Genomic DNA, 9,968 nt, shown 5'->3' on the forward strand with positions numbered 1-9,968 from the left:
CGAACCCCGGCGGCTCCCCGGGGCGGCCGCGGAGCTCTCGGGGCCTGAAGCTGCCCTGTGTGCCGGGCCGCTCGGCGGACACCGCCGCTCAATTATTACGGCTTTCCGTTAGATTAGATTTGGGAGAGATCTCGGAATTACCTGATTTTTTTTTTTTCTTTCCTGAAAAAGAATTGGTTGCATGTGGGGTTTTGTTTTTTGGTTTTTTTTGCAATCAGTCTCCTGAATCTTTTCTTCAGATTCCCAGTGATCTTAAAATGGATCAATCTAAATTAATTTTTAGTCATTCAGTACACAGGCAGGTTTGGGTTTTTTGTTGTTGTTCCAGGATTCCTCTGGTAGGCCCATAAAAATACAGCGAATCGGTTTATCATTCGTCCGTTTGCTGCTTCGGTAATTGTTTAAGAAAAGCAAATTACTCCGTTACACTTAGGAACAAATGTGATGGGAAGGTGTACTGTCTATGCGCTCTTCATTTTAAATCAGGTAACCAGGCCATTTTAAGAGAAAATGGTGTAAAATCTTGCTCTGTTGAAGTGAACACGAAGTTCTCTGACTTAGATCCTTAGCTGCTGCCTGGCAGATCTTCACAGCTCTTCCCCTTAAGGGATTATAATGTGAGATGCCCAGGCTTGAAAGATTAAACAACATGGGTGTTGCGGAGTGTTTTGTAAGATACAAAATTCCACCCGGCCTTAACATCATAAAGCATGTTGAGTAAGTAAACGCTAAAATCATATTTACATGCCACTTTGTGCGTTTAGCAGACATCGGTCACGATGGTCCTTCTCTAAGGATTTCAACCCAGCTTTTATTGTCAGGGTTGTGCTAATCTCTGGGGATTTGAGGCCAGCTCGACGCTGAGTTTCAGCTATATTGAATTCGAACACTTGTATTTCCTATTGTGTTTGTTCACACGCAAAAATCACCAGCCAATCAAAAATTCCTCTTCAAAAAACTAAGAAATAAATTATTTGGGGTTAACGTTTAAATTAGTTGTGTCATTTCAGATGTCACTCATATACTGAATTGTATCCCAGTCGAGAGGCATTTTCTGCTCACTCCCTTCCAATGCTTTTCTTTTAGGGCTTAGGAAATTTGCAACTCAGCTAATGTTTGTGAATGGGAATTCATGCAGTTTAGTTATCCAAGATTTAATTTTTAAAAAACCTAGAGACATTGGCTTCTGATTTATACATCTGTGTTTAGTGCTCTAGGCATAGAGCATAGCCACTGTATTCTATTCATTAACTATTAGCACATGTACTAGTTTAAGGGAAAGTTTACCTCTGTCGCCGGGCTAATAATCTTCCTTTATTGTCTCAGCTGAAACGAAAAGGCAGAAAAGAAAATGATTGAGTTGCCCAAAGAGTTTGCAACAGACTCATAGATGGGACTGCACGCCTGCAATAAAGGGCAGAATTTTTCTTCCTGTTCCAAAAGATGCCGGCATCTTCCACTCTGCAGTGGCCACGGTTTTCCTCTGTGCTTGAGCACTTCTGCATCGGTACCCAACAGAGGGCAGTGGTAGACCACATACTTTTTAAACTCTTAGTCTGTTGCCAGAGCTGTTGCCAGAAGCTGTTGTTCCAGATTTGCACTCCCTGTCATGGGTTTGTGGAGGATAATCAACAGCAAGAAGGGGGAAAAAAAAAAAAATAATTGGTCGTGATGTCAGTACCTACGGGCAAAAGTCAAATTTGAAACCACCCTTAAATTTCACTTTGTTTCTACAAACCGTGGATTGCAAAATATTGTGTGTCCATAGAATATTTCACTCGAGCATGTCTGGTTTTAGTGGGAGTGTGTAGTTTTCATTATGTCCTAAGCACTAAGGCAGGGTTGTTGATGCAGAGGCTGCTGTATTAGACCTCAGGGAGAGCTCCAGTTGTACAGCAAACTGAAATGATTTGGACTTAAGAACTGAGAGATGTAACAATTTGTTTTACTTAAGCTTCAAATATGGACAAGTCGTATTTTTTCTAGAAGTAGGAAAATTATAAGAGATTTTAGAAAAAAAAAATGCCAGTCTGAAATCACGGAGAAACTACCAAACAAAAATATTTTCAGTTTGCTGAGGGGCGTTAAAATTTTAATTTCATGGTAGTTTCATTTCAGATGTCCAGTATTTTCCAGGATTACCTCAGGCTTCAATCACAATAATGGGATCTTCCGTAGACAAAGTGTTCGCATGTCCCACCTGTGACCACATCAGAACTTTCTGAGTTAGTGAAGTTTATCAAGCCGTGTCCTTTTCTTTGAATTATCTTGATTTTGATGCCATGAAATGCTTCAAGGAAAAACGGCTTGCTTCAAAAAAAAAAAAAAGCAGCAATAATTGATCTGTTTTGTTTTAATCTCTTATACTCACTCATACTTTTACCTAATCTGAGCTCACATCTTAGAAATGCTTGAAGGTTTTGCAGAACAGAAGGAACTTTTTATTATAAATTATTATTATACTTCAAGATTTAAAGCACTGCATAAATACAAGGTGTTATTAGAATGCTGAATTAGCCTACATGTATTTCACCTAATAAATTCCCCATGGCAACTCATGCAGCATAATACATACCTAGTTTTATACCCTTTGACCTGAAAACAATTACCTTTTTTTCCTCTGCTACACCCTTTAGTCTTCTTTTACATTTACACTGGAATTCCTGCTAAGTCTAGAAATGTAAGGCACATGTGAACCTGGAGACTGTAATAAAGGCCCCAGAATGCTGAAGGGATTGCAGAGCTCGTATTTACACCTCTGTCATTCTCTCTAATGTTCCCCAACCCCAAAGTATTTCATGCATAAGTGTGTTGTCATTAACATTCCATTCATCTCTCTGGTATGTTATTCTCAACACTAATGATAGCGTAGAATGAGACTTCTCTCTCAGAGTAGTTTCTTTCTTTCCAGTTGTTTTCCAACATGCAAATGAATCATACTACAGAATTTCCTCTTTCTGTAAAGTATTTTGGTGTACTGCTGTCATGTCTTGAAGGAGTATTTTAAACCTGAGCTTGGGAAGTCACTAGAAGTTCCGAATTTATGGTCTTAAATCATTAAGTGCATGTTGCAGTAAATAAGTACATACTGCTAAATTAACTTGGAAGGTGATTAACTCCAGGACAGAGGCAAGTGAGGGAGTTCACTATCTCATAAAGGTTCGAGTTGTTTTTTTAATTTGATAAGGGCCCCTCAGCAGGATCACGTGGCTGGTTACAGGACATGAAAACATCTCTATGTCCTCGTGAACACAGACCTTTTGCATTATTCTTTAAAAATATGTAGCTGTCTGACTTCTGCGCTGCAGAAAACTTTAATTCTAAGAAAAGCATTGCACGTTTTTAGGGCAGGTACAAATAACAGGAATCAGAACTTGTTTTATTTGTTCTATTTGTGGGTGCCTTTGGGTAAGTCCTTTGCTTCAGTTTCTCCACTTCATGCACTACTGCACGCATGCAGTCATATGAGTATTTTGAGGCTGACCTTGGTGGATGAAGAAATAATTTGAGAAAGAAAATGCACCCCGAGGAATGCAGTGAGGGTTAATTAGTGTTCACATGTACTCAAATGTAATCTTGTCCAGTAAATGTGGCAATGCTGTGGCTGCTGAGCGTCTCTGTTTAGATTGTCCGGAAAGACAGAGAACGCTTGGAAGGACAGCCTTGCCTCAAGGCTGCTCAGAACTGAGGATGCTGATGAAATGCAAAGTTCTTGTATCCCAGAAAGACATCAGATATATCCTTGGGGAAGCAATTTCCGCGAGTCCCATTACTAACAGCCACGTTAGAGTGGGATCAAGAGAGCACCTAACTGCATAACTCATATGTACTCAATGGGCAGGTTTTTGCTTTGGTTATCTCATGGGTTGACCATGGAACCTTTACTTCTGCCCTGAATACAGAGAACTACCCCCTAGACCCTTTATTACTTTTTCAGTCTCTATAGCCTGTGGAATTGGAAAACCAGTCAGTTATAATGTGCTCTCTTACTTTACACATCCATATAATAGCGGGAATACTGATCTATTCATTTTGTTTGCTGTCTGAAGCCGCTGCTAAACTGGCACTGTGTAAATATTTGGGATGTACAAAGGCAGAATTTGCTAACGGTGAAGAGTTTACCACCTACAAGCCCAAGATGCATTGAAGAAGTCATTGCCCAGTGAATAAAATGCAGGAGTGTTTTGTGATGTCTCATGCCTGACTCCCTCTTAGAACAGGGGGATTAAGGGAACTGTAGGTGCTGGACAAATCCTGCCTGACAGCTTGCTCCGTTACCAAAGATACAACCGAGATTCAGAGCAAGCAAAAGCCACGGGGATTAGTAAAGAAGGAGGCTTGGGTGTGTTACACCCAAGTAGGAGAGATCTGGGTGGAGATTACCAAGCACAGTAAAAGTGAGGGTGGAGTTGGACAGAGGGGCAAGAAGCTTGGATGGAACGCAGAAGGAGAGAAACAAATGGGGAGAAAATACTCAAAGGCCTCAGAACAAATGGGACTGTGGCAATCTTGATCTGAATGGGCTGGAAGGAGGAAAGAATGAATCTAGGATGTTGTTAAGGAAGAAGTAGCAGCTGAACAGTCACCTTGAAGAATTCATCCCGTGAGTAACAGGTGATTGAGCTCAGAAAGCCACAGAGACATCTTCTCTCGTTGAGCAAAGGAGCACCATTTGTTAGTGTGCCTGTTGGCAGAGTCTGCCAAAGATGAGGCACAGTTACAAGGAGATCAGGGATGCTGGTGGAGTCATTTTTTATGCTAGGTAAAATCTGTGTTCCAGACACTTACCTGAAAAGTTTTAGGCTTTTGGTTTTGTGCTGTATTTAAGCATTAATAATTTTTGCTGAACTGTATTTACTCTTAACTTTTTAAAGTGTGTTTCTTCATTTTGGAGGAATGCAAAACTTCTAGGCTTTTTTTTTTTTTTTTTTTTCTTTTTTGAGAGGGGCTTTCAACAAAACCCATTTGGAATTCTGAACCTTACTAAAGGCAGAAGGATATTTGCTGTTCAACCTATAGTAAATCTCCATCACTGATATCAGAATGTTCTGCAGGTGTAACTACCTGTGTGCAGATGACATCAGTGACACTGAGAACCTAAGTCACTGTCCCAGGGTCATGTAACAAAGCACGCACTGATCACATGTTTACCACTGTGTGAGCTTGCATTCAAATCAAGAGGTGTCCTTGACCAATAATCCTTCAGAGATCTTTTTTATAAGAGTACAGGACATTAATGCTAATGTCTTGACCAGATTTAGTTCAAGTAATTATATCCTGCCTACCTGAATTCCCTTCCAATTTCAAGTGCATATGAGATGCATCACTTCCAGGTCAAAACCATGAGCAATGTCATTTGTACTAAAACATCTTGCTGCTTTCCCATCTAAAAGTAATTCCATTTCATTGATGGATGAAACAAGGGGGTTTTGTTTTAGCTTTCCCATAAAGTGCTGCCAAGTTGGCTCTCTTTTAAATCTTTGGCCACAAATTTAGAGGTAATTGTGTATTTATTTGTTTTTCTTAATTTTAGTTCTTTGTCCTTCGGCGGGGTTTTATTGCTTTAACTGCCATACTGGCTTTTACTGAGTAGCTTTCCTTTGGTGAATGTTTTGCCACTCTAGTGTGTGTTTGGTTCATAGTATTACAGAAGTATAGTATATTATCATCTAGTGGAACTATAATATTTTGTAGAATTCCCCAAACCCTTTTGATTTCATAGGAAACTGATGGTCATCATTTCTTTAAAATGGAAACTGATAACTTGTTGATAAATAGCTTCAACATGGATGATTACCTTGAGTTTCAAAGAAGGGCTATGGTGTTTCCTGAGTCTCACTGATTCATTGTTCATTGATCATGAGGAGATCATTCAGTCCTTTTGAAGCTCCATTTTTCTTCTTGTATAAAGAAAGGCTAATGTTATACATCTAGCTTTACTGGAAGCGTGCACGCTTAATCATTTGGTGAGTGGCACATATTTTGAGCTCTCTAGACTAAAGGTTCCACATTGGCAAGTGCCAAACATGAATCATAATCTTTGTTTTCCGTAATCACTGCTGTTGTGATAATGATAAATGTTGTTCATTTATAGACCAGATTAATATTTCCAGGCGTCACGATTTTTGTGATTTACTTGACTCTCTACTGTCTGAATTGGAGGGGCAGCAGGCAATCAGATAGCCTTAGGTGACCCAAATAAAACAACAGGCAATTTAACCTAAGCATGGATAAAACCCTGATAAACTTGCTGAAACTAGAGCTTTTTCACTTTGAGTTCCTCTCCTGCCTGCCTCAAGTCAGGTGTGACCTCCTTTGTGAGGACTGACAAGGAGACAGTATTACTTAGAAAATAATTCTGGCATGTTTCTGAATCAGAAAGAGGAAAGGTCAGTCCTCCTCCATACTTATTCCACGGGAACTAGGTAAGGAGCTCCATCACCAGGATCCCGTTCCCATTTACCTCTCCATACTGTGTTTCCCAAACAATAATTGGTACACAGCCATCAGTGGCCATAAGTGGCCTTCAAATGACATCACCGTAAGATGCAAAGACAAATAGTATGACATACCAGTTTCTCCTTACTGTTCATCACTTTCACTCGCAGCCTTGCACTACTTCCACATGCTCTTCTTTGGTATTTGACATTTCTGTGATTACATTGCTCTTTATATCCAAAGTACAACATGCCTAGTATCAGAACGTTATTAAGCTATTACCTTGCAAGATGGACGCACGCCTTCAAAAGCCATTATAATGGCTGTGGTTTCGTTACTGCTGTACTTCCTTTAAAGCCAGGTAATCTCTACACAAGATCTCTGTAGGTAATCACTCTTCACAGAGGTCATTTGCAATTTCATAGCAAGTTTCTATGACAAAATATTTTTTTCTTACTTGTTTAAAACAGTAATTTAGTCCTAGAGGAAGATCCTGGCTGAGTTGACCAGTGACTTGTTTTCCCCTGGTTAGTCACAAAACGAGCCTCATTCGATGGGCTGCTTGGCTAAATTTCTGTGACAAATATGCCTCTGCCTTGACCTAGAGGAACTGTCTCCAGTGCTGACAGGAGGAACTGAGACTTTCAGTGATAACACATATCCTTTATAGATTTTACTGAGCAACAGAGTACCTGCTAAACTTAGCCTGAGCTGTAAATCCTTGCTCTCCCACTCCACCTTCTGATCTCTTTTTTCCTTTACGTCTGTGAGGAGGAGTGGGCACGCACTGAATGCCACCAGAAGAGTTGGAGCAGAGTGTAGGAGCACATGAAGTCCTGTACAGCCAGATTGTGACTGGTTCAGGTGTAGATAAACAGTTCACTGGTTGCTGCAAGCTTTTGGATTTGCTGCAGCCTTGCGGGAAGACACATCTTTGAAGAACAGGAGAAGAACATTTTGGAACTATTGGTACACATAATGTTTAGAATTTATGTTTGCCAGCATAGTCTCTAGGCAACTTAATAATAAATATATGCCAGACAGAATATCAGAAATAAGAGCAAGGCAGCGTGATTTCCTATGGCACCCAGACTAGCAGAATGATTTTCCATCTCACAATTTACATTGAATATTCATGACGATGTGTCCTAGAGAGTCTTCTCCAGAGGGGTGCTCAGGGCATATTCTGCAGTCTGTGGCAGATCAAAGGTAATCTGCTTTTGTTCATCCCAACAGCAAAAAACTCCCTGATTTTACCCTCTTTGTAGCGTCACTGTTGTGTTTAATCTTTAATACACAGGTATGTGTAGTTTACAGTATTCTCTGACAAACAAGTAACCTAGCTACAGTGGCAAAGCAGGGCATGGGTGAGCAGGGAATGTCTTAAATAGAGTTTCACGGATAATTGCGGCTGATCTATCGAGTCAAAGTCAATGTTGAGGTTTTTAATGGAATAGAATAAGAAGCTGATGTTTGTTGCCAAAACCTGCTGGAAGATTTCAGTCAAATGTGCCAGGGATAATGAGGAAAAACCAGGGTGTTTTATGCTAAGACACTTTTGAAAATTAAGTAATACAAAATGCATTTACTTGTCTTGTAGGCCTAACTGTCAGTCCTTGTGTGAAGAGTGAATGCATTCCCTCAAAGAGCAGAGAGAATTTCAGAAGTATCAGGTAAAAGATATAAGCCCTCATGATGCACATTGACTTCTGAAGGCATATTAAATGGCCTACGTGGCAAATGCAAGTTACAAGTGTTCTTTATCTATAGACCTCTCGGTGACAAATAGGTCTAGAAGTGAAAATAATCTCAAGATCTTATCCTCTCATGCTGATGAAGCGAGAAGAAAGTATTATGTTAAGCAACGGACATTGCAAGGAGCTCATTTGATGAGGCTGAAGGCTAAAGGCCAAAATATATGGGATCTGATGGAGGCAGCACGCCTTGCACATTGTTGCAAAGTATCTGCAGGATTGCTGAATGCACAAAGAATTGTCACCTGTATGTCTAATACAGGAGTAAGTACTGATCATCTTAAAATATCAGATGAGATCTAGGAATATCTCTTAAAAACATATTTTTAAATACTGTAGCATGACTACAACCCATCCTGTTGCAATTACAAGCAGTATCAAAGCAATAGTCATCATCATGCTTACATGGCAGCTTACATCACCAAAGCTTTATACAAACACCAATTAACCCTCTCAACAATGCTGCAAAGTGTCATTATGTCTGTTTCAGAGATGAAGCAACAGAGATGCAGAAAGATTTGCCCAAGATTGCACAGCAAGAGAAGAGAAAAGTTCAAGAGTTTAAGGCTTTCAAGTTGGTGTTTCTTTGTCCATGTTGTGGCAGACTCTACCCTTGCCTGGGTGGAGTTCTGTATTTACTGCCATTGCTTTTGTGGTTCTGGTGGATAGGGAAGATTGAATATCTTCTTGTTGCATTTGTTTTTCGTTTTGGTTGGGGTTTTTGTTTGGTTGTTTCTTTAAAATGTGCTAGAGACTGGACAAAAATCTCCTCGGCAAGCAGGGACCCTCCAACAAACAGGGCTCAGACTTTGAACAAACGGTTGTGAAGAGTTTGTAACGTCTGCCTTTATTTTGGGTTTTATATAGTGCTGATAGGGTAAATTCAGTGCGAAAACACCACTAGGCCAGTTTAGCTCCTTTCGGTTACAAACCATTCCTGGTCTAACTTTTGGGGGGTTGCTCAGGGACTTCTGTGGAGGGTTTCTGTTAGTGCCAAACAGACAGGTCAGACCAGGAATATTTGTGCTGTCCAGGTGGACTATTCACTCCACGTTACTCATGGTGAGGTGCAGGTCATAAGAATCACGTGGCAGAATTTCTACTCTTTGATTGGCTAGTAAAGCTTTCCCGGGCATGAAAAAAATGAAAAACAAGTGATTAATAGCAAATCTTAGGGCTTACTGGCTACATACGGTGCTTTCCCTGTGAATAAGCACACCCCAAACATCAGAGCAAACAGACCCAGAGCACAGGGACGTTCACGGATCTTCCAGATAATCTTCTGCAAGTTTGAATGAATCAAAAATAAGTCATCTATGCCATCCTTACCTCTGCCTAGCATTTTGGATCACCTTTGGCATCACTTAAAGGTTACAAAATGATCTCCTTTTTTAAAGCCAGGTCTTCTCTTCAGCCACAATGCTTCCCTGAGGGTTTACCTGCACTTAGAGGATTATTACCATGCTTTTTAAAGTTTTCAGCACTGGTAGCCTGTATAGAGCTGTTTGTGTGTTTGCCATTGGGGCTTGACTTTGCAATTACCGATTCGGGCACGGGCAGAGTTGTTTAATGAGAAAGTGAAGGAATCCTTCAGAGGCTGCTGATGGAAAATATAGTATTGCACCGGAATTTAACCCAAAAAGCATCCATCTAAAGAGTTATGACAGCTGACACAGCCACTTATGTAATAGCTAGTTTCAGTTACTGATTTGCTAATGACTGTTTTGCCCTTGCGCAGTTTGTTCCCGGTTTCTTCATTCCCCTCCTTCCTAGTTG

This window comes from Athene cunicularia, assembly GCF_003259725.1.
Source record: "Athene cunicularia isolate RWA chromosome 21 unlocalized genomic scaffold, athCun1 chr21_part1, whole genome shotgun sequence".
In the NCBI taxonomy this organism is placed as follows: domain Eukaryota; kingdom Metazoa; phylum Chordata; class Aves; order Strigiformes; family Strigidae; genus Athene; species Athene cunicularia.